This window comes from Anabrus simplex, chromosome 3, assembly GCF_040414725.1.
Source record: "Anabrus simplex isolate iqAnaSimp1 chromosome 3, ASM4041472v1, whole genome shotgun sequence".
Taxonomy (NCBI): Eukaryota; Metazoa; Arthropoda; class Insecta; order Orthoptera; family Tettigoniidae; genus Anabrus; species Anabrus simplex.
Window position 1 is genome coordinate 409687699 of NC_090267.1, and position 27664 is coordinate 409715362.

The 27664-nt window shown below is 40.4% G+C and overlaps 1 long non-coding RNA gene across 2 annotated transcripts; it reads right to left on the minus strand.

The window, feature by feature from the left end:
- Positions 1–729: 729 nt before the first annotated feature.
- Positions 730–27533, minus strand: LOC136866440 (uncharacterized). 2 transcript variants are annotated; one of them, XR_010859548.2, is made up of 3 exons: positions 27319–27533; positions 22620–22758; positions 730–1000 (listed from the first exon to the last, which is right to left on the minus strand). It is a non-coding gene; the product is annotated as an uncharacterized lncRNA (long non-coding RNA). The 2 variants fall into 2 exon arrangements; XR_010859549.2 differs by lacking the exon at positions 27319–27533 and adding an exon at positions 25296–25565.
- Between the last annotated feature and the right edge of the window lie 131 nt (positions 27534–27664).

A 27664-nucleotide genomic window follows, 5' to 3' on the forward strand; every position in this document is an offset into this window, starting at 1 on the left:
AATGCTGGTAACTAATAGAGACAAGATAGTATGATCCAAGCAGCAGAAATGAAATTTGTAAGAACATTGGTTAAAAAGACAAGAAGAGATAGAATTCAAAATATTAAAATCAGAGAAGAGCTAAATATAGAACCATTGGTACAGAAGATACATAAAGCAAGACTGAGATGGTTCGGACATGTAAAAAGAATGGGAAAGGAATGGGTAGCAAGAAGGGAATTGGAAAGAGAAGTTAAGGGAAAGAGACCAGTTAGAAGACCGAGAAGAAGGTGGATGGATGAGATTTGGAAGGACATTAGAGAAGCTGGGTTAGATGTGGTGGAAGTAATGGAGCAGGAAAAGTGGAAGGACAGAAAGGAGTGGAGGAGGCTTGTTAACCACACCCGGGCGACTGGAGTGGGACATTGATGATGATGATGATTTATTTTTAGGTTTTACATACATTTCTTTATTTTTCCACATAGTGTTCCCGTTTTCTACCATCAAGGTAATTAGCCCCAGACTAGTCAGCCGCTCCCAGGCGTGCTCAGTTCAAAATGAAAAATAACTAAAAAATTACACCCTGGTTATGATGAGGAACATAGATCTTACATGGACAAGATGAGGTCAACTAATAGCTATAAATAATAAAAGATGAGGCATGACATCAGTTTAGAGGAAAACATGGTTATTAAAATAAACAAGAAAATACGGAAAAAAAATATATATATATATGAGAGAGAGAGAGATCAAAAATCATTGAATGTGACAGAAAATATATGAATCAGATCTTTCTCACTGTTTACAGAGTTCATCTTGAGGATCAAAAATATATTATATTTTAACAAGTGTATGCTGAGACACAAACATAACATTAGCAAGAAAAATTCCTAAATTTTAGCACTTTAAAACTGTGGCCTGCGTGCTCGCATCACACTTCTGGCTGGTTTGTTAATTCTTTCCACTTTAGACGAGTATTCCCCTTTCCTGCAGACTTGACATTGCAGTGGGGGTCCCTGACCTTAAAGAAAAAAAAACATGTTTTAATGCACGTTGGGGTGAAAATAACTAGTCTAGCAGTACACAAAACTACGCTGAGTGGTAAAATAACTAATATGTACACCTCGATAATGAGTAAACTCATGAGCACAAAAAAAAAACACTGGATTGGAACCACACACCAATAAAAAAAATCACATAAATGGCAAAATGTACACAAATCAAAGAACAAAAACATTTTGTCGTATTTTCCAGGCATCATCAAGAAAAAGCATGCCACATTTATGCAACCCTCACTCACACACAGTCTCGATGGAAGATATTAATGATATAAATTATACACTTTGAGAAATCGCTTCCTATTCAATATAGATTCCTGAAATAAATTACATTGACACAAAATTCAAGAAAATAACAGAGTAGGCTTTAACCTTCAACACATAACTCAACGTTGGTCTCTGAACAAGATTACATGACACAAATAATCTTCAGCGCGGTCATATCATACAGTACAAGTCAAAACTAAACGTCATGGTATAAAAGTCTTGCCTGCAGCATCAACCGTAGTGACATTGACAAACGCCAATAAAATTAACACAAACAGGCCGCTAAAATAACTCTCCTCGGTAGAAACACGCATCACCCTCGCCTACAACACAGCGGAATGACTTAAAAGCGGAGATTCAGTCTCCAAAAATTGCAGCAAATACCAAAACATTCGGGATCCAACCCTTAACACATGCTGTTCACAAGTCTACCCGAGGCAAGTTACACAAAAAATAAAATGCAGGCCTTTCGAAATGAGGAACGTGTTCCCTTAATCATCATCACACAAAATATATCACACGTCCTAAAGTTGCCCAAACTGATACAAATATAAATGACGTCGTCTAACTTACGCTCTCAAGAAAAAGAAACATCACCACATGGGTTACATACCAGAGCACTCGTGCTCGTAACATTAAACTTTAAAATAAAATGGGCCAACTCTGTAAGTAGAAACTGAGAAATTAACATATAGACATAGATCATGTCTGAAAATCTGAAAGTTACAGAAATATCTCACCCGCTCAGCTCAAGAAAATCGCATTAATAATAATAGCAAGATTCAAAGAAAATTGATTCTAATATTCTGAACTTGGAATACGAAACTGTGATAGAGGAAACCGTGAACTAATCACTATTTCACACCCCCATTTACATTCAAATAATCATGAAGATGATGCTAACAGGGATTATGGATCCAATCTCTACCCACATATCCTCATCCACATTCATGCAATAAATCAGAGAACGTGACAGCATGTTTTCGTACACTGTGAATCCCATTATCTAGTTAATCTAGTCCTTCCTGACTTTAATTTAAATCCTTATTACATTTACATTTAAGCCCCGAGATGTTCACTGCGTCTCAAACGTCAAAGGAAAACAAATCAATAATTTAAAGAAAAACTGAAAGCAAGAAACTGACTTGTAAAATGAATGTCGTTAACCACTCAGCTATAAAATCTCAATAAAAGGAAAAGGCAAGCTGTGACGTCATGCAATTGGTCCCCATGTTATTTACATTTAAATCTACAAGCTTCCTTACCATTACTGAAATAGGATGTAGTCCTTCCAACTAACAGCTAAACCTACTGAAATTAATAAAAAGAAACTAACCTATTCCCTTGGCTACATTAAAACATGTGCACAAATACCTTATTACATTGCAAAGCTAATACTCATTTTTTTTTGTTGATTCAGCCACCTGCTTACGGTCATCCGACTCCTAATCCTTCTAGCCAACCATACTGACTGTGATGTCTTCAAATGGGAACTTGTTCAGTCCGTGGTCTTGCATCCTGGCATAGAAAAACGTGTTCTCGTCATCTTCCTGCTACTGCCGGTTCAGATCTTGACTAAAACATTCCGTTCATTCACGTTATTACAAGTGGGTCAATACAACCTGCCAGTTACTATCTACAACAGTCGGGGTAATTTCCCGTGGCCATGAAAACTAGTTCCCATTCAGCCACGCTACACCTCTTCACTTATTTAACACCGTAACAAGGTCAATTTTCTCCACTCGCTCCACACTTCAACTGTATTATGTCACAGCTCACACGTCTGGAAACAGTACACAAATGCTGGACTAAAAAGTGTGGCATTCGTGTCCTCGAAAAAATCTATTTTAAATAGGCAGGCAACTATGCGCTTAAATGTTCATATCAAAACTGTTCTTTCAGTCAGAAATTTGAAGATACTAAATGCAAATTTATCAAAGTTAAATCATGAGTAATTAAGGTCTGAGTGTATTGAGCTAAATGTTAAAGTCCCCACACGGTCCAGACACATAATACCTGGCTCTGCACTTCCGTAAGTACACTTCTTCTCACGACGTTGCTACTTCGAAGACTCCTGCCGAATAAGGGTAGCTAGCCCACGCACTGGTCACGTTTATTTATTTGCCTCCACAGACGCTGCTGTATGCTCGTTTAGGGCCGTCTCTCACTTTAACCAATGCATAGTCAATATCCAAATGATGCTACCTTTTCAATAGTTCAAAACATTGCGTGCCCGATGCTCACTTCAAACTTACGTCGTATGACCTCCTAGCCCCTCGCCGGGTTTCCGAAATGTGGTCCGGTGGTCCATGCCGTTCTCTTCCGTTGTCCCCTTGTTCTAAACAAACACATGCAGGCCGGGGTGCGTCATGTAGAAACCCCTTCTTAGTATACCTTGAGAATAAATAGACCTTCGGCTCCAAGCTTCCTGTTGAAATTGTAAATTTGGTCCGTGCAAGTTACCAAGACTCAATAAAATGAAATATTCACTGTCCTCTCAATAAATTAATGATCAATTAAATGAGCACTTCAATAAGGGGTCAATAGATGCCCTGTTTATTTAGGCACTTGTCATACCTTATAACTAAGTTTTGAAATCCCTCTTCAGAGAAGTCTGCCGTCTGCTTTGGCAGCCAAGAGTTCATGGCCATTTTCACTTCTTCATCGTCATTGAAGTGCTGCCTGTCAAGATGATGTTTCAGCTGCCAGATAAGAAGGTGGAAATCGCTCCGAGCAAGGTCAGGGCTATAACGGTAGGTGATCCAAAACTTCCCATCTAAAAGAGTCAATCGCTTCCCTAGTCTGGACAGCAGTGTGAGGCCTTGCATTATCGGGAAAGAGCAAAATTCCCTTTGTCAGCATGCCATGTCTTTTGTTCTGAACCACACATCAGAGTTTGGTCAAGGTTGTGTACCAGGCTTCTGCATTGATCGTTACTCCTCATAGCATAAGTCCACCAGCAAAACAACATGCATGTACCCCAGAACACAGTTGCTATGATCTTGCACTGCGACAGCATTCGTTTGGATTTGAACTTGACAGGAGAGGTTGAGCATCACCATTCCACTGACTGTTGCTTGTATTCAGGGGTGAAATGGGATACCCATGATTCATCTCCTGATCTCCTGTGACGATTTGACTCACCATGTCATCGCCTTCTTGGGCGTAACGAGTCAAACAGGTGAGGAAACTGGCCAGTATGTTTTGTTTGTGGTCTTTTGTGAGGAGTTGGGTACCCATCGAAAGCACAGTTTTCTGACATTTAGGTTTTCAGACTTAATTTTGTACAGCACAGACTTAGACACTTGAGGAAAATCCATTGAGAGAGTGGTTCGCGTGAATCTTCTGTTCTCATGAATTTTCATGTCGATTACAGTCACCAAATATTCTGTGATCACACATGGTTGACCTGAGCATTCGTCATGAACATTTTCACAGCCACTTTTGAACTTTCTTGCCCATTTTCACACTTTACCTTTGCTCATTGCATTATCACTATTACCATACACTTCACAAAGTTGATGGTGAATGTCTGCAGCCGACATGTTTCTTGTACTCAAAAAATTGTATTACAGATCGTATCTCACACATGGTGGGCGATTCAATAATCTTGAATATTTTAAAATACACAGTTCAGCGTACAGGTTAGCAACAAAGCTGCAAGTGCTGCCTGCTTGTTTTCAAAGGATGCCGGAAGGGAGCGCACATGCTTGTTGTGGTGTGTGCGCTAACTATGGGATTATTTAAAACAAATGGCCCTTACTTAAAAAGACATACTTCGTATATTAGTTGTTCATAATTGTAAAGTCAGCCATGCAGTGTAGGGTGCCTGCCACTTATCTGGAGGCCTCAGGTTCCATTCCCAGCCAGGTCAGGGATTTTTACCTGGATCTGAGAGCTGGTTCGAGGTCCACTCAGCCTACATGATTACAATCAATGAGCTATCTGATGGTGAGATAGTGGTCCTGGTCTAGAAAGCAAAGAATAATGGCTGAGAGGATTCGTCGTGCTGATCATGTGACACCTTGTAATATGTAGGCCTTTGGGCTGAGCAGCGGTCACTTGGTAAGCGATGGCCCTTTGGGGCTGTTGTGTCATAGGGTTTGGTTTGGTTTACATAATGTTAAAAGTATGAGGAATGGAAAATTAGTGCTTTTTTGTGGATCAGGCCACTGAAGTTTTGACGAAGTTATCAATAATACCTGAAATATTCAAATTATGTCATTATTGCAGTACAAACTTTATCCATACAGTTACAGGTCTGCCTGTTGCCATTCCTTGATAGATGCAGCATTCTTGCATCTGTCTCTTGGCACAGTCCAGAACAAACTATAGTTTCCACCAAAGTCTCAGTCTTATTTATGGCTGTGACAGTATGGAAGATGCTGAGTACTTACATTCAGAACACGGCTAGTGCATCTGTATGTTATTAAACAAGCACTCATAAGGCTAGTCATATTATAATGACACTTTCTAGCCCAGTGAGCAAAGTAATGCTAAATGACTTTAGTCAGCATGCCTTCTGCATCTTAATTACGGAACCTCCCATCGGTTTTTGTGGTTTCCCTATAACAGCATAAACTTTGGTTGTGCTATTTGAGGATCCAACCAGCCCCTGGGCATTTCTGTCTTGTATGTTAAGTAACTTCCAAGGGTTAAACAAAACTATAATCTTTCACTTTTGTTATTCATGGTCTACATGGATCATCTACTGAAATGTGCATATAAATCGGTAGGGAGGGATTTGGGGTCTATGCTGACAATTTGGTCTAAATGGCAGACTGTGCTGAAAGTCTGCAATCTAATATCCTGGAACTTGAAAACAGATGCAGTGAACATGATATGTAAAGAAGCATTGCCAAGACTAAACTGATGTCAGTAGTTCTTACAAATTGTACAAAATTGTGTTGCGAATAATACAAGCGGGCCACGTAACACTAAAAACCAATGGTTCAACTTCATTAACAACTTGAACTGTCAGCCTATGACTGAACACAATAATTAATTCAACAGTGCACAGATATCAGTCGAACTGCATCAGGAGACAACGGGAATATCACTAAAAAAAGGCCTCCAGCTCAAGAACTGTTTTAATGACCACCACTTCACCTTTAACTTTCATAATGATTTTTAAGGAAAAACGTTTTAACAACCACTTCATATTGTGTGTCTAATGTTTTTAGTGCATTACTGTATATGTATTTTACTGAGGATGACCCTGTGCCAGGTCAAAACATGTCTATTTAAAATTTCATCTTAATTGGATGTAATGTTCAGTATTGACTAGGAGGAAAATCAACACAATTTTGTACAGTTTGTAAGAAGTTCAACTGTCAATATGGACCTAACATGCGATTTATAGTCTGTAATGATTTCAATAGGGAAGAAACCTAATGTCAGGTCAGGAATACAAAAATGGAACAGGTATTAAAAGTATTAAAGATGTGTATTCTCCCAGGAAGGTAGTATAGCAAGTAAGATTGCATCAAGGTGCAGCAAAGCTAATACAGTGAGTTCTAGTGATGGGATATTTGATTCATTTTACTGATTCAATTAATTAATTTAATTCCATTCATGTTACTGACTATACACGGAACATTGCACACCATTCCTGTTGTATTTGCACAACAGGAATAACAACATACAGTGTACATTGCTTCATTCTATGAACTCCTATCCTACGCATGTCATATAGATATCATATTTCTCATGCAGCCACCTCTCCACATGAAGTTTGGATTTTCGAGGTTTTTGCCACCAGTAACATCTCCATTAAATATTCAGGATTAGATGTAATGATATATGTATTGAAATAAGTACATATTAATATAGAGCAAGTCAGTCATAAGTCCAGCCATAAAAATGGGACAAAATCAATGGTGGTGGGCTCTCAGGAGCATATGAGCAAGTGAGCACCCAATTCTAATGCATATTAATGCATTCATGGATAATTAAAAATTGCATGCACGTAGAGGCGCGCGGCTGTGAGCTTGCATCCGGGAGATAGTAGGTTCGAATCCCACTATCGGCAGCCCTGAAAATGGTCCGTGGTTTCCCATTTTCACTCCAGGCAAATGCTGGGGCTGTACCTTAATTAAGGCCACGGCCGCTTCCTTCCAACTCCTAGGCCTTTCCTATCCCATCATTGCCATAAGACCTATCTGTGTCGGCGCGACGTAAAGCCCCTAGCAAAAAAAAAATTAAAAATTGTTTCTTTTGTTTTGACCTGATTTCATTAATCGATCACAAGCATTAAACTTATATCAAAGCTCCGTTACACTGACAGTTGTTCGTTTTGACTGACAATGTCAGGTTGTGCTACGAGCCTGAAGACTATACGCATGCAGATGACATAATGATTTATGCACACGATATCCCCATGAGCGAGGAGCACAGTAAGGTATGTGCCTTTCCGTCTACAGCCACTCTCTAACCGGAGATAGTATTACAATTGACCAAAAGGGTCCGCCACCTCCCCTGTTACTTCTACCCACAGCTCCCAGAAGTTACTATTGCATTACAACACTAGAAGATTTTGCCAGTAGGTAACTCTTTAACAAGTGTTCATAATCGCGGGAATAAGTTTGCTTTATATTGTGTGTGGGGACTCGTTTCCAATGTTATTAATTTGAGTAGTGCTAAATTTGGTACCGGTATGCATTATTTTTATGGTTGTCATACCTATGTAAACTTCGTGCTATGTAAAACCAATAATAGTGTTTGCATCTTTTAATATTCATTACAATACAGCATTGTAGCAAAGTTGCTGTGAATTTTACTTTAACCGAAATGGGTAGCTTCGGCTAACAGTGCACGGCTTTACTGTGACTTTTCAGATCTGCATTTAGGGGGTAGTGGGATTGGTCTCTTGTCTGCTGTCTTGAGAATGATTTCCCATGGTTTTCCATTCTCCTCACTAAAGCAAATTATGAAATATATCAACAGATCTTTTTATAGGCCACGGTCGCTCCTCTCTCCCATTCTCTTCACCGCAAATTACTGTAGCACATCTCGTAGAGGACGTCACCCTCTAGGGGCCCACCATCAGGGTACGGAATTAAAACATTGTTGTAGTAGTCATAATTTTAATAATAATAATAATAATAATAATGTTATATTTTTTAAGTTCCACTAACTACTTTTACGGTTTTCGGAGACATTGAGATGCTGGAATTTAGTTACACAGGAGTTCTTTTACGTGCCAGTCAATCTACCAAATGAGGCTGACGTATTTGAGCATCTTCAAATACCACCAGACTGAGCCAGTATCAAACCTGCAAAGTTGGGTTCAGAAAGCCAGCGCTTCAACCGTCTGAGCCACTCAGCCCGGCAGTCGTAATTTTAGTTTTGTTGCATGCTCACTGATTAGTCTCAGAAAAATACATCCTCAGTTGTAGGGGTTCTACCATATTATGAGTGGAGAAGCAACCGAACGAGGAACTTTTAGTGAAATGATTTAAGTACCAGTAAGTTCTTTGGTAATGATCTGCATTCTACTTTGGTACATTTAGGACATGAACAAAAATGTTGCTGTGAATCCCCAGAAAAAGTTGTCATGAGACGCCACTGGACAAAGTACACAAGAAAATTAGTTGTCCGGTACATCGATCCCTATTAAGTTACAGTACAAAATTGCGTAGATGATAATACTAATAATAATAATAATAATAATGTTGCAATGAAATTTTATACACCAACTTGTGGTTTTCTCAGATACTGTGTACTCAACTAACAGACTGCACTGTAATGCATATCAGGAATTATTTCAGGTTCAAGAACTAAGTGTTTTATTTTCAAATGTGCTGAGACAGTATCCACCATAAATATAAAACTGTACAACTCTTAGTGAACCATGGCTCTTTATGTCCCGCCCTTAGCGAAGGCCCGGCTTCCGGACAATATCCTGTGTTCTGATAATGAGCTGTGTTGTTCCCTGAGTGAGCCACACAGCACAGTTAAGTGTCTGCTGACTAGTGAGCTGTGAGCTCGTCGTTGCTGTGGTTTGTTTCATTCAGACAGATGACCGAATCGATACACTGCTTCAAAGCATACACTCAGTAGCCAACGCTAGCGACTTCAACAGAATTCTGTAAGGAAGAAGTTGGCTCCTGGATGAAACTATCTCTACACCGGTCTGTTTCCAGGCCAACTTTGCTGTACAGGAGTGAAAGCTGGATGAACTCAGCTTATCTTATTTATAAGTTAGAAGTAACAGACATGAAAGTAGAAAAATGATCACTGGTACAAACAGGTGGGAACAATGGCAGGAAGATATTTGGAATGAGGCGATAAAAGCTAAGTTAACTGGCTTCAGTGGTGGGGTTGTGCAAGGCAAGATGGTTACTTAGGTGAATAATGGATTTGTCATGGAGGGTAGTTTCTAATAATTTAAATTAGAGGTATGGAACTAAACGAGGCCACAGAGCTAATTACAAGTAGAGGATTGTGGAGGAGTTTAGTAAATTCACACAGGCTTGCAAATTGAACACTGAAAGGCACAACATTCTATAGTGAAGTATGTATTTAGGCTGGTATAATGGATTGGCCAAACCGCATTAACAGGCTGAGGCATGAAGCATGCTGCATAGGTCAGTATTTTGTCCTCCATAAATCAATAAACTGTTCCATGCACGAACTCAATTCTTCCAAAAATGATGGTAAGGCCACAGTTGTGCTAATAGCTTCATATAATTTATCTCGTATCTTGCAGTGTCTTCTAGGGCCTTATCCTTTTCGATTTGCAATGATTAGATAATGATTTGTGCAAATTCCTTTTCGATTTGCAATGATTAGATAATGATTTGTGCAAATTCGACAAAACTCATTCCTATTAACATTCATTTGCCACAGTATGTACTGTCCTATGCCTTTGCTTCGAGATGTAGTGTTTATAATGCACTATGTCTTCTGGTATGGACTAGAATAAATTTTTTACTTTCACTGACCTGTTTCTATCTCATCCTTGGCTTTGACAATATGAAAGTGACTGAGGTACAAGCGATGCTAGTAATACTATTCCTTATGCAGCCAGTCCCTGTTTCAAATGGTGTGAAAATATTGCTCATTGAGTCAGTTGGTGCATGCATGTCAGTGGACTGATATGTAATAACTTCTGGCCCTGTGAGGAAAGCAGCGGGAAACTACCTCACTCCTCATTTCCCTAATGTGCCTCTTCAGTGACACTTAAGCTATCTATGACAGCTGTTGAGGATCAGACCAGCCTTTGGGTTGAATATCCAACATACACATGTACTCCCCTACAATGTTTTCCTCTCTTCCCACTCCTGTAATTGCACTTCAATTTACCAAAGAACATAAATGGAACAAAAATCAAGCCCAATTAACATACTTATTTACACACCTTTTTATGATTATGACAAACGTGGCTTTTACTCTTCTAAGTTAGAGGTTAGAATCAGAAATTTCTTTGAAGTTCCTATTTGTTGAGAAGCTTATTCCCCCAGTTTGTCTTAATCTCATCTTTTTATTTTGTAAATGTGTTAAAATTTTCATTTCTTTTGTCTTTGTGCAACAAGTTCCTTCTTGCAGGTCTCCATTTCAAATTCCTAACTTGTTCACCTTCCATCTTGTTGCTTTCTTTAATTTCGTTCACCAAGCTATGATTGGTATCCACATGTGCTCCTGGAAAGACCTTGCAATTCAAAGCCTGGTTTTAGAATATATCTGTTAGCTTGGTTCATTACAATTTCAGGCCGGATGAATTTTCTGCCACCATGTGATTTCTTGGGTAAAATTTCTATCCCAAGGTCCACTAGGATTTGAAATTGGGTCATTCCTGGATAATATCATATTTACTTTGCCGCCTGACTCGTTGGCTGAATGATCAGCATACTGGCCTTCGGTTCAGAGGGTCCCGGGTTCGATTCCCAGCTGGGTCGGGGATTTTAATCGCTTCCGATTAATTCTTCTGGATCGGGGACTGGGTATTTGTGTCCATTCCAACACTCTCCTCTTCATATTCACACAACACACTACACTACCACCACCACAAAAACAATAGTGATTACATCCCTCCATATAGGGATGGCATCAGGAAGGGCATCCAGCCACAAAACAGGGCCAAATCCACATGTGCAACCCAGTTTGCACCCGCGACCCCACAGGTGTGGGAAAAGCAGTAGGAAAAGAAGAAGAAGAAGACCATATTTACTTTGCCATAGGACCCTATTGCCTATAGCACATACCCTTTTTAGAAAGTCAAAATACAAAATTCTTGGGAAATGAATAATTCCTCACTTCCATTGTGCTAAATCTGGTGAAGTTGTCCATCTAGAAGCATGTGGTGCAACAATAATGGAAAAACCCATCCCTTTCTGGCTCCAGCATGGCTATGGAGTCCACTGGAATGTGGCCTTGGCTTCAAGCTTGCTTCACAACCTCCACTAGGGTTGGGCAGACCGGAACACCCAGTTGTTCTGAAACATTAGGAGCTTGAGGTGGAGTGTTTCGGTACAGTGTACTGGCACACGGGACTGTAACTGCACAGTAGAGTGAACTTCGGGAGGCAACATGACATGTTCCGCTTCAGCAGGAATGTGCTGTGTGTAGTTACAGCCAGCGTGAAGGAACAGCCAGAACACTGAAATTCACTCCCAATAATAACGTTTAAAGGCTGCTTTTAGGTGAAGATTTTTTCGGTCAATATGAAATACACATAATACGGCTACAATGGCAGTACAGCTGTTTAAAAGTAACTAATCCAAGGATATTTTCACCAGTTGAATGTATCAGCCTATATTGTGAGTAATTAGGGTCAGAATAAAAATTCACGGCACGTGAAAAAGCAGTCGGAACTCTGTCGTAGGCACCCAGAAAGTCATGTCTAAATGTTGTTTTTATGATAAGAATGTTTTCATTAATTCTGAAATAAACCTGTTATAATTACACTGGCAGTAGATGTGTTTACAAATGTCACAATGTTATTTTCACCAATTTAAAATATGCTCACATAGTTGAAGAAACATTCGTCAGTACTCTATCTACGTACACAATATACAAGCGGAACATGAAAAATATTTAAAAAACCCATACATGCAAAACACGAAGATACAAATTCACTATATACAAGCGGAACAGGAGATTAAAAATAAAACTAGGCCTATACAAGCAGAACACAAAAGTAAAAATTGTAGGATGTTTAAGTTTCAAGTGTCATCATTGTGCCGGTTGAAGATCCCTTTGCAGACAAAATAGAAGAGCATAAATTGCATGTCACTGTCTGGTTTTATTCTAGTAAGAAAGTTGTAAACAGGACTCCAGTGTGACATTATTCAAAGTTTACTGCCTTTTGTGCGGTATATATTACTAGGTTTCAATGAAAACACTCTTACAAAACAGAACGCATTAAGTTATCTGCATGTACCGAAGGCCAGTTGCTGGTGCAACGGAACTCGCAGAACAAAGAGGATATGACGGAACATGGAACACTCCAGTACATGGCAGCACACTGCCGGTATCGAAAGTCAGCTAGTAGGTGAAGGGCAGTGCATAGTGGCACTTCTGATGGGACAGCGAGTCACTGTCTTGGTCTCGCTTGAGAATGTTTCGGAGCAACTGATGCTCTGTGTTCCGTAACAGCGGAACATAACTGTGGACCGGCACAGTGTGTCGAAACAGGGACAAAGTGCCCAACCCTAACCTCCACCCCTACAGCCGCCCACTTGTTCGGCTGCTTGGGCCGTACCGCACCTTTCTTCTCACATCCAGTCTATCGCGGATGTGTAGTGTTTTGCTTTTCAAAAAATTTCTTTACAATTTGCTTTACACTGCACCGACACCGACATGTCTTATGGCGACGATGAGATAGGAAAGGGCTAGGAGTGGGAAGGAAGCGACCGTGGTCTTGACTAAGGTAGAATTTGCCTGATATAAAAAAGGGACAAAATGGAAAACCATCTTCAGGGTTGCTGACAGTGGGATTTGAACCCACTATCTCCCAAAATGCAAGCTGACAGCTTCACGACCCAAACCATACAGCCACTAGCTCAGTAATGTGTACCGTGAAAAATTAGAAGATGGGTACTGGTAATCACAAAATGAGTTTTATGGCCTCGGGTTTGCATTGAAAAATGCCATAAGAGTAGTATCTCTTGAATTCAATATAAAGCTATAAAGCCTAAAATCATTCTCTACTGGTGTAATCAGAAGGACCAACTAAAGTTAGTAAAGAAGGACTTCAATTCTTTTTGTGGAATGTGGGACATCGATGAAAAAAGTGTTAAGAGTGAATTGTTGAAACAAAAAACTGTAGTCTCACTGTGGCGCATGAAATGCTACAATCCAAAGCGTGTAACGTAGCGAAAAAAACAAGGGATCTCAGCTTTAGAATTTAAGGCAAGCCGAGGATATACAGTTGATATATGTGTCGAAACAACTGAACTTTGAGAACTTCACTATGCCAATTGCTCTCAGCTGACTTCAGGGATGAAATGTTAGAATTTCCTCATTTCATGATAAGACTTGAAATGCCAATAAGACTTTGACATGCCAACAAGAATGATAAACATAACAGGTGCCTCAATTGTTTTCATGAAATCCTTGGGAGCTGAGAAGATACAATGTAGACTTATGCTAGTTGTGGCTGGAGATGGCAGGAAACTTCTGCCATACTGTATTTTCAAACGTAAAACTCTGCCTAACAGATACTTTCTGAATGAATTTCACAAACGTGTACAGGACAAAGGGTGGATGGAAGCAGATCTGGTAAAAGACTGGCTAAGAACTGTATGGGAACGATGTATAATAATAATTTCGTATGGCTATTTCTAGCCGGGTGCAGCCCTTGAAAGGCAGACCCTCCGATGAGGGTGGGCGGCATCTGCCATGTGTAGGTAACTGCGTGTCATTGTGGTGGAGGATAGTGTTATGTGTGGTGTGTGAGTTGCAGGAATGTTGGGGACAGCACAAACACCCAGCCCCCGAGCCATTGGAATTAAACAATGAAGGTTAAAATCCCCGACCCGGCCGGGAATCGAACCCGGGACCCTCTGAACCGAAGGCCAGTATGCTGACCGTTCAGCCAACGAGTCAGACGGGAACGATGTGAAAGAGTCTTACATAAAAATCAATGCTTGTACTGGACAGCTTTTGCAACTACTTAGTTGACTGTAAAGAAAACAAACGGCCCTAACTAAAACCTATCCAGTAATTTTCCTAGAATGACCTACATCAGTTTTGCAGCCATTAAGCACCTCCGTAAACAAGCATTTTGAGGATCATATTAAAAAGTTTTACAACTGGATGGTGGATAATGTGCACGGGACAACAATATTTGGAAAAAAATCAAGCAGCCTTCACTGCCACCTGTATTTATTGTTGTCTTATATTTCTTCCCTTTTCCTGTACTTAACTGGCTTTCTTCTTATCCTACACTTATCCTCATCAGCACCTATATGACAGTTTGTAGGGGGGGGGGGGGGGGTGCAGACCTGGGAGTACGTAGTATTTTTAATATTTTGGAAGATAATGGCGACTTGTATTCTGTGGTAGAATAACCCACAGTGATCCCTGCCTGTTGGTGGGGAACGCAGTACTACCGCTTCTAGATAATACTGACTTTTAAATAATTTTCTTGAAAAGAAAACACCTGACTAGACTAGATTTTTGCCTTTCCTTGAGAGCTGGGGAGTGGGGGCGCGGCCCCACCTTGCCCCGCGGGTATGGGCGCCCTTGCTTACCCCACATGATGACTGAAGATCAGTCTAGATGGCTCTTCGACGAGTGTTGATGCCCGCCCTCCTGATGATGCTAGGAATGAGAAATGAGCTTATTGGGAGCTGAGAAGAGAGGATGTAGAAAAACTGGGTTTGATGATGAGAGAGCCTATCTGTTTGAAGATGGGAGTGTATTAAGATGTGGAGATTGTCCTTGTCCTTTTGTGTTTCCATATTTGCCCTAGTTTGCTATTTCTTTCTATTGTTCCCTCTTCCCACACTGACCTGCTATTGTGTTTGTCCTGTCATGTGTTCCTTTCTTATTCCCCTCTCTCTTTCTCTCAGACCTGATTTGTTTGTTCCTTTCCTATACGTTTTTAAACCCAATGGGATCCTTTCTCCTTTCTTGTTTGTCCTGTGTTCCTATTCTTGTACAGTACCACTTGTATTTATCTTTGTCTTACGTTTCTTCACTCTTCTGTACTTATCCAGCTTTCTTCATATCCTACCCTTATCCCAAGTGTATGAAGATGTAGAGATTGTCCTTTCGTGTTACCATTAGTATGGGCAATGCTCCCGCTCAAGACTGACGTCGCAGATCTCTAGACTCTTGTGAGAATCTAAGAGACAGATTCTGTGTGCGACATTCCAGTAACTACAAGCTTAGGCCTAAGCTTGATAGTGTATCATCAGCAGCAGTTGTTGCATGAAATAACATTCTCATACGGAAACATGTGTGCCGATAAATTTTGTCAAAATTCTGAAAAAGTACTGCATGTTCAACTATAAGCCCCTTTAACGAAAGTGAAAACCAAATGTCAGTATCTCAAACGGTTGAAGAGTTATGTGAGATGGACATCTTAAGGCCGGTCTCTACTGATTAACATTTAACACCAATATGTTACAATTGACATGTATATTGTAATTGTGTCTTCCAATTGACTTTGCATGTTAACTCAGAATGTTGAGGTTAACACTTTTAACATGTTGGCGTGTTTTCCGTTCCAAGTGGAAAACATGTCAATTTGTTGTTCGTGAGATGTCGGCACAGCTTCAGCAACTACCGTGCTGTTTCCATTCCAACGGATAGCCTAAACATCACAAACAACGTACTTCTCATGAAGTACTGTACTCATTTTCTTTGTTATAATGAATACAGTACGCGCACGTACATCATTCTCTCTGCACTATACCGGTACCATACTAAAATTTATAGTCACAAATGGAGTGGAGAAAGGAGATTACTCTGGACTTAATTAATGATTTAATAGGAAGGCCTTGTTTGTGGAATATCTCATCAAAGGAATACAGAGATAAAGCAAAGAAAGCCGACAGTTTCCAGGAACTCAAAATTATTTTATTGTTCCCGCGAGTGCATCGAAAGAAAAAAAACTAGCGTCCCTCCACTCCCAGTACAGTCGAGAATTGTAAAAAGTTCAGAAAAGTCGGAAGTCAGGGGCGGGAGCGGACGAAGTTTATACTTCAAAGTGGTTTGCTTTTGAAGCAATGAGCAGGATGAAGGGAGGAAATGTGCCTAATAAAACTGCATTTCTAAATCATAACAAGAAGCAACAGTGGCAACAAGGGCCAAATCCTCTTCATCTTTCTTTCTTTTTTCTACTGGCTTTACGTCGCACCACCACAGATAGGTCTTATGGCGACAATGGGATAGGAAAGGCCTAGGATTTGGAAGGAAGCGACCGTGGCCTTAATTAAAGTACATCCCCAGCGTTTGCTTGGTGTGAAAATGGGAAACTATGGAAAACCATCTTCAGGGCTGCTGACAGTGAAATTCGAACCCACTATCCCGGATGGAAGCTCACAGGCACATGCCCCTAACCACATGGCCAACTCGCCTGGTAATCCTCTTCATCCGAGTCCATTGTCCTTGTTTGAAAATACTAGACACCACCTAAATGTATTACCCCAATTGATATAATGAACTACCTCTATATAGAAAAAGGAAGTCAAGTTTAACATGTTTATTAAGTGTGGACACAATGTTAAATGGAACAGTATTCAACATTTAACATGTTGATGGTGTCACCAGTTAACATTGAACACTTTTAACATTTAACATGTTGTTGTTAAATGTTAATTAGTGGAGACCGCCCTTTAGCTGAATAACCGTGTATAATTTGTTAACTGTAGATAGGATGTATACCTACCTGGACACCTCAGAACTGTCGTTGACAGGGTACCTTCTGGTGATGCAGACTGGGCTGGAGGTGTTCTCTGGCAAATATACAAACTTTCAGATTTATTATTGCTGCCATTTCTTTCTTCAGTCATGGTTCTCGCAGGAACCCTTTGATATTCTGAGATGATACATGGTCTATGTTACCTGGAATGACATTATCTTGCAAGTGGTGAAAGAAATTTCAAAATCGGTCCACTAGTTCCCGAGATTACCCGTTACATTCAAACAAACTGTCTCTCTCTCTATATATGAGGGGGTGAGTTTCAAAACCTGCTGCGTGATATTTTTGGTCAAATTGAGATCCATGACATCCAGTCATCAATATCAAACTCTACCGGTACCCTGTGCTGAAAAGTAATTTTACATAAGTCAATTGTGTACTGTAATATAAGGCTTTAAATATTAGGGTGAATTTTAAATCCTGCATCGTGAACAGAACTATTTAATTTTTTCCCTTTCAAAACCTGCAACGTGTATGCACCAATCATACTTCATGTCAGAACACGCCACTTTGCTGCCTACCTTTTAGGGTGTTAGAGCAATCATCACTTACTTTTTTTTTAGCTGTACTTGTGAGTACTGAGTGTGTTGACAGCTAAGATGGAGAGGACCATTACCTTAATGTCTAAACTTGAATAACCACTTACGTATTTGCATTGTTAACTCTGAGGATAGAATAAAGCATAATGTTATTAATTACGAAAGTTGTACTTGCTCTAAAAAATCCTATAACACATGTTTTCACTGTTCCCTTCAATCTGAGTTTCAAAACTGATAACGTGCAAACAAAATACACAAAATTCTTGGCAACAATGGCTTCAGATCTTTGAATATTCTGGATACTTACAGAGATCACGAATGGCAATTAATTCACCAAATTTGAACTTTGTAAGTAGAATAGTATAGAAGTTGCACATTTTTCTCAATTTTCTCAAAATGTTACAAAGGTCACATGGCAGATACACTGACTGACAGAGCAAATGCAACACCAAGAAGGAGTGGTCAGAACTTTATGCCAATTGCAGGGTAGACTGACGTCACTGAGGTATGCTCATGATGTGAAATGCGCCGCTGTGCTGCGCACGTAGCAAACGATAAATGGGACACGGCGTTGGCGAATGGCCCACTTCATACCGTGATTTCTCAGCCGACAGTCATTGTAGAACGTGTTGTCGTGTGCCACAGGACACGTGTATAGCTAAGAATGCCAGGCCGCCGTCAACGGAGGCATTTCCAGCAGACAGACGACTTTACGAGGGGTATGATGATCGGGCTGAGAAGGGCAGGTTGGTCGCTTCGTCAAATCGCACCCGATACCCATAGGGATGTGTCCACGGTGCAGCGCCTGTGGCGAAGATGGTTGACGCAGGGACATGTGGCACGTGCGAGGGGTCCAGGCGCAGCCCGAGTGACGTCAGCACGCGAGGATCGGCGCGTCCGCCGCCAAGCGGTGGCAGCCCCGCACGCCACGTCAACCGCCATTCTTCAGCATGTGCAAGACACTCTGGCTGTTCCAATATCGACCAGAACAATTTCCCGTCGATTGGTTGAAGGAGGCCTGCACTCCCGGCGTCCGCTCCGCTCAGAAGACTACCATTGACTCCACAGCATAGACGTGCACGCCTGGCATGGTGCCGGGCTAGAGCGACTTGGATGAGGGAATGGCGGAACGTCGTGTTCTCCGATGAGTCACGCTTCTGTTCTGTCAGTGATAGTCACCGCAGACGAGTGTGGCGTCGGCGTGGAGAAAGGTCAAATCCGGCAGTAACTGTGGAGCGCCCTACCGCTAGACAACGCGGCATCATGGTTTGGGGCGCTATTGCGTATGATTCCACGTCACCTCTAGTGCGTATTCAAGGCACGTTAAATGCCCACCGCTACGTGCAGCATGTGCTGCGGCCGGTGGCACTCCCATACCTTCAGGGGCTGCCCAATGCTCTGTTTCAGCAGGATAATGCCCGCCCACACACTGCTCGCATCTCCCAACAGGCTCTACGAGGTGTACAGATGTTTCCGTGGCCAGCGTACTCTCCGGATCTCTCACCAATCGAACACGTGTGGGATCTCATTGGACGCCGTTTGCAAACTCTGCCCCAGCCTCGTACGGACGACCAACTGTGGCAAATGGTTCACAGAGAATGGAGAACCATCCCTCAGGACACCATCCGCACTCTTATTGACTCTGTACCTCGACGTGTTTCTGCGTGCATCGCCGCTCGCGGTGGTCCTACATCCTACTGAGTCGATGCCATGCGCATTGTGTAACCTGCATATCGGTTTGAAATAAACATCAATTATTCGTCTGTTCCGTCTCTGTTTTTTCCCCAACTTTCATCCCTTTCGAACCACTCCTTCTTGGTGTTGCATTTGCTCTGTCAGTCAGTGTATTTCAACTCACCCCCTCATATACAGTATAAAACAAAGCAATCAAGGAAGTCAAGGAAGCTCTGAAAGCCCCTTTCGTTGCTCTACGAAGGATTTCGACAAATTCTCCGGGACAGATTCACGTACAAGTTTGGGAAAGACACTTCAATCAACTACTGAACAAAGATAACATAGAAATTTTAAGCAGGAAAGACAGAAAAGCAACTGGACCTGACGTGATAAGTAATGAAGTACTGAAATAATCAGCACAACACCTTGTAAATATATGGACCTTAATGTTGTACAAATGTCTAGAAAGTGGAACAATCCCCGAGGACTGGAGGAAATCCAGAATAAAGACATTATAAAAACGGAAAAGGACAAGCCGACAACCCAAACTCGTACCGAGGGATTGCTTTAGAGAATAATATATTCAAAGTCTTCTCCAGTATAATAACAAAAAGACTAATGAACCTCACTGACCATCAAATACCAGAGCATCAATTTGGATTTAGAAGGAAACGATCAACCTTAAGGTTATAAAATGCCTACAAGAAGACATTCTGGGAAGCTTAAGACACCCCAAAGGTAAATACTATACAGTCTTCATAGACTTTACAAAGGCATTTGACATGTTGGACAGGAACATACTGACAAGGCAATTGTAAAGTTCATAGGAAACTTCCTATCACAAAACAAAGTAGAGATAAACGATGGGATAAGTACCAGAGTCCTGCAGAGAGGCCCAGCCCATGAGCTGCTTCGGCAGTAGGCTGCAATGGGCTTTGAAAGGCTCGAACATATGAAGCCCGTGACGTCATTGCATGGGCCGGTCTGGCCAGCGCTCTGTCATTCGTACACAGTGAGCCTAGGACAGCTCTGTGGTAATTCTATGGGCATACTGCTTCAATGTGTACAGTGTACTGCGTGTCAGCGGAGTGCGTTGCATTACAGTCGAGTGGAGCCGATCAAATTTGCTGTGGTTTTCAGTTTGACTTCTCATCTATCCTGTTATCGGAAGCAAATGTGGACTGTAGTTCCAAAAGAAAGGAAACCATGGCAAAAAATTGTGAAGAAAAAAAAGAAAAAAGAAAAAGAAATAACAAACGAACTAAAAACCGCATAATACAAGACTTCTGAACCGGACCCTAAATTTAAAAGTCGTATTTGGTTGGTGTTCAAGTCTGCAGTTGACGGTGATGGGAAAGACGTTAATTTTGTGTGCTGTACGATCTGCAGTGAACTTTATGTACACACTAGCAGTTACCCGTGGCTTCTTGCGTGGATTTCGTAATTTGATAAAAGTAATCGTTCCTCGGTACTGTACTAAGACATTATCTGAAAATCCCTGAAGTATAAAACCTCACTGAAAAATTGATTTTCATTTACCCCAGAAACTCTTTGTAAACCAAGTGTGTTTGGGGCTGAGATGACCATGCGACATAGAACTGTACACGTGAGAACGTCTTCTCTCAAGTAAAAAAAAAAAATTCTTTATTTTTAAAGGAGATTACAAATACATATTTCCACATCTGTAACATCTTCAGGTTTTGAGATATAAGTATCCACTTAAAAAGAATTCAACCCCTTTTTCAGCCCTTCCTCCACCCCCACCTACGTGGATTTTCCGAAAACAAAAAAGAGTGACATGTTTATTTATTTTTAAAGGACATACCAAGTTCCATGTCTGTAATATGTAAAGTTTTTGACATGCACTGTAGATATACCGGTACTCGTTTTAAAAATTCACCATTTTCAATTTTTTTCAGTCCCTTCAGTGGTTTTTCTGAAAACAAAAAAATACATGTTTATTGATAAAGGAGCTGCCAAATACCAATTATCATGACTGCAACATCTTCAGTTCTTGAGATATTTGCATCCTCATGAAAAGAATTCAACATCTATTTCAACGCCCCCCTCCCCCCCCTTCCAAAGTTAATTTTACCCCCAAAATGAGTGTTTTTTATTTTTAAATGTGATTTCAAATACCCATTTTCACGTCTGCAACATCTTTAGGGTTTTTAGATATAAGTATCCTCATACAAATAATTCAACTAATATTTCATTCCTTTCATTCCCCCTTAAGTGGATTTTCGAAAACCAAAAGAAAACATATTTCTTTCTTCTTAAAGGAGACTCTAAATACCACTTTTTACGTCTGTAGTAACTTCAGTTTTTGAGATATCAGTACCCTAATCAAATTAATTCAACCCGCTTTTCAGTCCCTTTTGCACCCCCCTCACACCACGTTGTGGTTTTTCAAAAAACAAAATAATACCTGTTTTTTATTTTTAAAATATTAAAAATATCAATTTTCACATCTGTAATGTGTTAAGTTTTTGAGATATACTGTAGATATGCTCATCTTAAGAATTCACGCCAACCCACATTTCAGTCCTCCCCTCCCCCCCCCCCCCCCCAAGTGTCTTTTCCTAAAACAAAATAATACATCTCTCTTTATTTTTAAAAGAGATTATAAATACTACTTCACGTCCGTAACATGTTAAGTTTTTGAGATATATTGTAGATATGCTCAGGGATTATGTGTACAAATTTTGGTTGGCAGCTATGCCCAAACGTACATGCATAATCTCGCTGCTGTAGAATCCTGGAGCTGGCGTTGCCATGGTTACGGCAGTTCATTCCTTATCTTATTCCGAGAGCAGGGGTAGTGTGACGCCAATATCTCCATAACGGTCGGTTTAAGGGCCTTAAAACATGGTTTTCGGGCCCATAGGGCTTACCGAGATTTGTTCTTTGGGTCAAGGGGCTTAAAATGAGCTTAGTCTCGTCCTTGCATGACAAATTTGATATTTTGCCTATATTAGCCTATTATTTTTATATATCCCCCGTCGCCCCCCACCTCGGATTATTTTGAAAATAAAATACAGCCCATGTTTCTCAGGGATAATGTATATTTACATTAGGATTTTTAGAATTGGTCCAGTAGTTTCTGAGATTACCCTCCAGATATACACAAACTAACACAATTCACGCTCTCTCTTTATTATATTAGTATACTGTAGATTAAAGGAGTCAGACTGATTTTGTCTTTTTATGATTAGATAAAAATCTTACCATGAACGAGGTCTGCTTGAATGATGAGCATTCTAATGTTTCCGTGTCATTAGACTCCACGACTCTGCCACAACCTGCCAAAGTAATGATATTCTCTTCGTGGACTGACGTTCATGATGCTCCTATTCCAACAGATGAGCTGGAAAGATATTTAAAGCAAAATTGTGGAATGAGAGAAAATAGATATAACGTCCTATTGGAGAACAAATAGACAAAACTATTCAAAATTTCACTAGATCGCTAAGAAAGTAATATGTATGCAAGCATCAAGTTCAGCTTCAGAGAGAAATTTCAGTTCAGTGGGCTTCATTCTCTTCTACAACCTAACAATTGCTGATGCTCTTTTCATTCACAGTAATTCCATTCCACCACCATTAACAATGACCAATAAACTAAGCACACTAAGTAAAAGCTATGTTCAAGTTTGTTTTTGTTGTTGGCATATTGCACGTCATTTCTGTTTGTAGGCCCTATTTTATTTTGAGGTAAACGCGAATGAAGTCCTATGAATATGCTTCATGTTATTTAGATTCATTTTCAGTTAAATTGATGTCAATTGCAAATGAATATTAGTTTATAACAAAGTTTATGTTTGTTTTCAATTATTATTATTATTATTATTACAGTGCAGGAGAAATCTCTACCATTTAATTTCCAAATGCGATTAGCCTAGTTTAAAGTATGTTATTAGCGTACGGGAATTCGTAGAGTGAATGATCCGAATAGTAGTGTGACGTGAACATCTCGTTGTGCACGGCGCACACATTATTGTGGAGAAGTACTCAAGGTTATTCTACTGAGCCCGCCCAGTGTGGTGGACTGCGGTGGGCTGTATGAGCCCAGTGCTGTGGGCCAGTACACTGCCGTGTCAGAAGAGAACAGCACTGTACGGGCTGGGCTGCCGGAGCCCGTGGGTTTGAAGTGCTGCGCGGTGGGTCTGGTTGCAAGACTCTGATAACTACATAAAAAGAAATCCTTCAAACAAATGGAGTACTCCAAGGTGGCCCAATTAGTCCTCTCCTGTTTAACATTGCCACATCTGATGCAGTAAAATCCACCTAAAATCTGAAATTGGTTTCACTCTATATGTACGCTGATGACATAGTCCTAGGTTTGCAGACCAAACCTGACCTTCAAGAAGCCTTAAACAAACTGAACATTCGGGTTAAAAACAATAAATTCTTCATAAACCAGGAAAAAACAGTATATCTGGTTTTTCGAGAAGCGGCAGGTACCAGCCGAAGACAAGATATTACTAAGAACAAAACAAACAGAACTTTTAAATTCATTCAAATACTTAGGACTAACTCTAGACAGACATCAAGAACATCATACAGGATCCACATCAAGGAAAGGGTAACTACTGCAATAACAGCACTGTACGATCTGAAGAATATAATGAAGCTCTCTCTGAATACAGCTAGGACTCTACTCAATGCTAAAATTGCACCAATTATCACGTACGGGTTGGAACTGATCTAGGAATTCTTAACTATCAAAGATCTAGAGACAATAGCAAAAGCAAAAGCCCGCTTTCTGAAAAGAGCCCTCGGAAAAGCAAAAAACGTGCCCTCAAAGCTTGCATATGAACTTGCAAGAGAAGCCTTCTTCATTGAAGACTTGAGATGCCGCTTAACACTGCTATCAACCAGTTAAGAAAGGAAACTACCGACCCTCCGACAAGACAAGTGGATGAAAATAGAAAATTTCTTATTCTACAGATGATATGATTGATAGAGGATGGACAAAAGAAAACCATGATGTGTGTTCTGCACTGATAAGGCTGGTGATACATGGATTCCACCACAGAATATGCAAGAATATGAAATACCCTGAACCCAACCAAGAATGTTTATGTAGTCTGTGTGATCAGTTCTGTGACAAATATCACTTCTCCTGGTGCAAGAATCGCAAGAGAACCCTACTAGATTATAGCAGAGACTAAACACCCACAATTCTCTATGTACCTACATTTGTATGATCGTATTAGATTAATATACAGTATTAGCATAGATTTTCCCCTTTCTGAGCCTAAATATTATTGTGAAGCATGAACCTACACCAGTATTAAGAACAAAAATTTTTGTGACACAAATAGGCCATTTTGTACTCAAGCTGCATGCTCTCTTTAGAGCTACAAGCAACGCTCATCCACCCCATTACAAGAACTTCATGGAACTAAACACTGCATGGGATGTTAGTTGAATCATTGTTGATAAAATATGTAAACTTTATTTTACTTACACATCTCACATTATGTAGCATCAAAATAAAACAGCTTATTCTGTACCTCCCCACTTCCTATAACAATGTATTTTTCTGAAGATTGTCTTTATAGGACCCTCCCCCTGGTGATGGGCAATGCTCTCACTTGAGACTCTCTTGAGAATCTCCAGACTGATTTTCCTGTGTGACGTCCCAGTAACTACGAGTGTAAACTTGATAGTGTATCGTAAGCAGTTATTGTGTGAAATAACACGCTCTTATGGAAACATGAAAGCCGATAAATTTTATCAAAAGCCTGCAAAAGTACTGCATGTTAACTATGAACCCTTTAATACCATAAACAAAAGTGAAAACAGAATGTCAGTATCTTAAGCAGTTCACGAGTTATTTCAGATGGACATCTTAGCTGAATAACCCTTATCTTTTAATAACTGTAGATAGGATGTATACCTCGCAATTGTCGATAGGGTAGCTTCTTGTGATGTAGACTGGGCCAGAGGTGTTCTGTGATGATTCCCCTTCATGGATATTGTGGGTTTTTAAGTCCCAGATCATCCCAGAAGTATTTCTGTTGATGTATTTTACTTCTTTTGAATAAACAACACAACGGGCTGTGCAATGTAGCATTTCTTCAAAATAACAGACATCCACGACTTGCATTGGGGACACAGTCTTAGAGTTGTCACGTACAATTGGACGTAATTACACATTGGACCATCATATACCGAAGTACCCAATATTAGGACGCGAATACTCTACCAATATTTTGGTGACAAATGAAATACAGTAATTCCTTACAATGTTACAAACACAAGCAGTGGCCATACGAGGAGAGTCCAGAAACTAATGCACATTTTTTTCTTCAACAATTATTTATTCAACACAACGAAACTTATACTCAAGAAGGAATTATGTTTTCTTACACTCCCTATTTTTCCACATAATCTCCTTCCCGTTCTATGGCCTTCCTCCAGCGAGACACAAGAGTGTGTACATCCCGGCAGTACCACTCCTTGTTCTGTTCACAAAGCCATTTCTTCACTGTGCTAATCATCTCTTCTCCCATGAATGGCATGCTTCAATGGCTCAAACAAGTGAAAGTCTGAGGGAGCTAGGTCAGGGCTATAGGGTGGATGGGGTAACAATGTCCAACCCTTTTCTGTGACTTGTTTCAAATATCCTCAAACTTGTGAGGGCATGCTTTATCATGTTGAATCAAACAATCACCTGGGTTATGGCGTCTACGTTGCTCGAAGCACTTCTTGAGGTTGATTAATACGTTCACATATGCCTCAGAATTAATGGGTGCCTCTCGGCACTAGCGGAAGCAGTTGCTTTGAATTTTTTCTTCTGTGGAGAGTCAGGATGGCACCATTCCATCGATTGCTACTTTGTTTTGGGCTCAAAATGATGAGCCCAGATTTCATCACCTGTCACAATCCGGGACAAGAAGGCTTCCCGCTCAGCTTCAAAACATTGCAGCAACTCAGAAATGTTGTTCTTTTTTTCTGAGAGTTTTGTGTTCCTCCGTAAGACTGAGTGGAACCCATCGTGAACACTTTTTTTTTTTTTGCGTAATCAACAGCACTGATGATTACACCGCACACTTCCTTTGCCGATTGACAGCTCCCGAGTCATTCTGCATCTGTCCTCACGAATTAGTAAATCAGCACGCTACATCTTGTCAGGTGTGACAGCCGTGGGTGGCCTCCCTGACTCCTGCAAATCTTGGGAGCTCTGCTGAACCACTTTCAGATGGCCTCACCCTCTGTGCCCAGCAACTAACTATACTTCTGTCAACTGCTGATGCTCCATAAACTGCACATAAACGTTGTGAATGTTTCCAATTGTTTATTGCTCCGCAGTGAGAAATTTGATGATGACATGCTGCTTATAACGTACATCACTTACAGACGCCATGTTGAACCATTGCTGCAAGTACACTATCTGTCGGAAGAGACAAACTTTGCTCACGCACACTGAAAACTTCAAAGAATTCATATCTAAAGTTCTGCATTCATACCATTGTTGGTGGGGGGGGGGGGGAGTGTACATTATTTTCTGGGCCACCCTCGTATTATATTAAATGTGGGGTCTGATAACGATGTACACCAAGGGCATTCTGTTCCATGTGCGCCCAGCACTGCCAGCGGTCGAGCAGGCAGGCGACACGTCGCAGGCCGTGAAGGTTGGACAAAGTCCTTCAAGTTACTCTTGATCACTGTGGCGATACCCCGAGTTTGAAATGGAGATAGAAAATAATGAAATGACAATTTTCGCTATTAAATTTTAAAGAGGTGCTTTAGAAACATTTCTAATATAATATGGAGTTAAGGTATATAAGCTGTGGGTTGTGGTTTTTTGGGTCTAAATTATCCAATACCCACCAACAATCCAATCATGCTTACTATAAAAACATGTTAGATATACACCATGCCTTCAAGTAAATAACCTACCTGGTAGATATACTTACATGTACATTAATCTCTGATAGTAAATATCTGTCCTCACTCATGATGAAACTTTAGCTATTACCATCGGACGCCTGTTAAATTTCAAATACCATTATCAAAAATTCAGTGAACAGAGTCACACAACACTACAACTCTGTGCAAAATCAAGCAGTAAACTTACTGAGTTATGTAATTATATTACGTTTTGCTTAATAACAGGAATTTTACTCTTTTTTTTAAATGGAAATACTGTCATGTCCATCCACAGAATTGTAACTCGCAGCTTGTACACTTAAACCCGGTAGTCTCGTGAATGCGACTACTGTTCCTGATGAAGCAACTTTATGTGAATGCATTGTGACAATC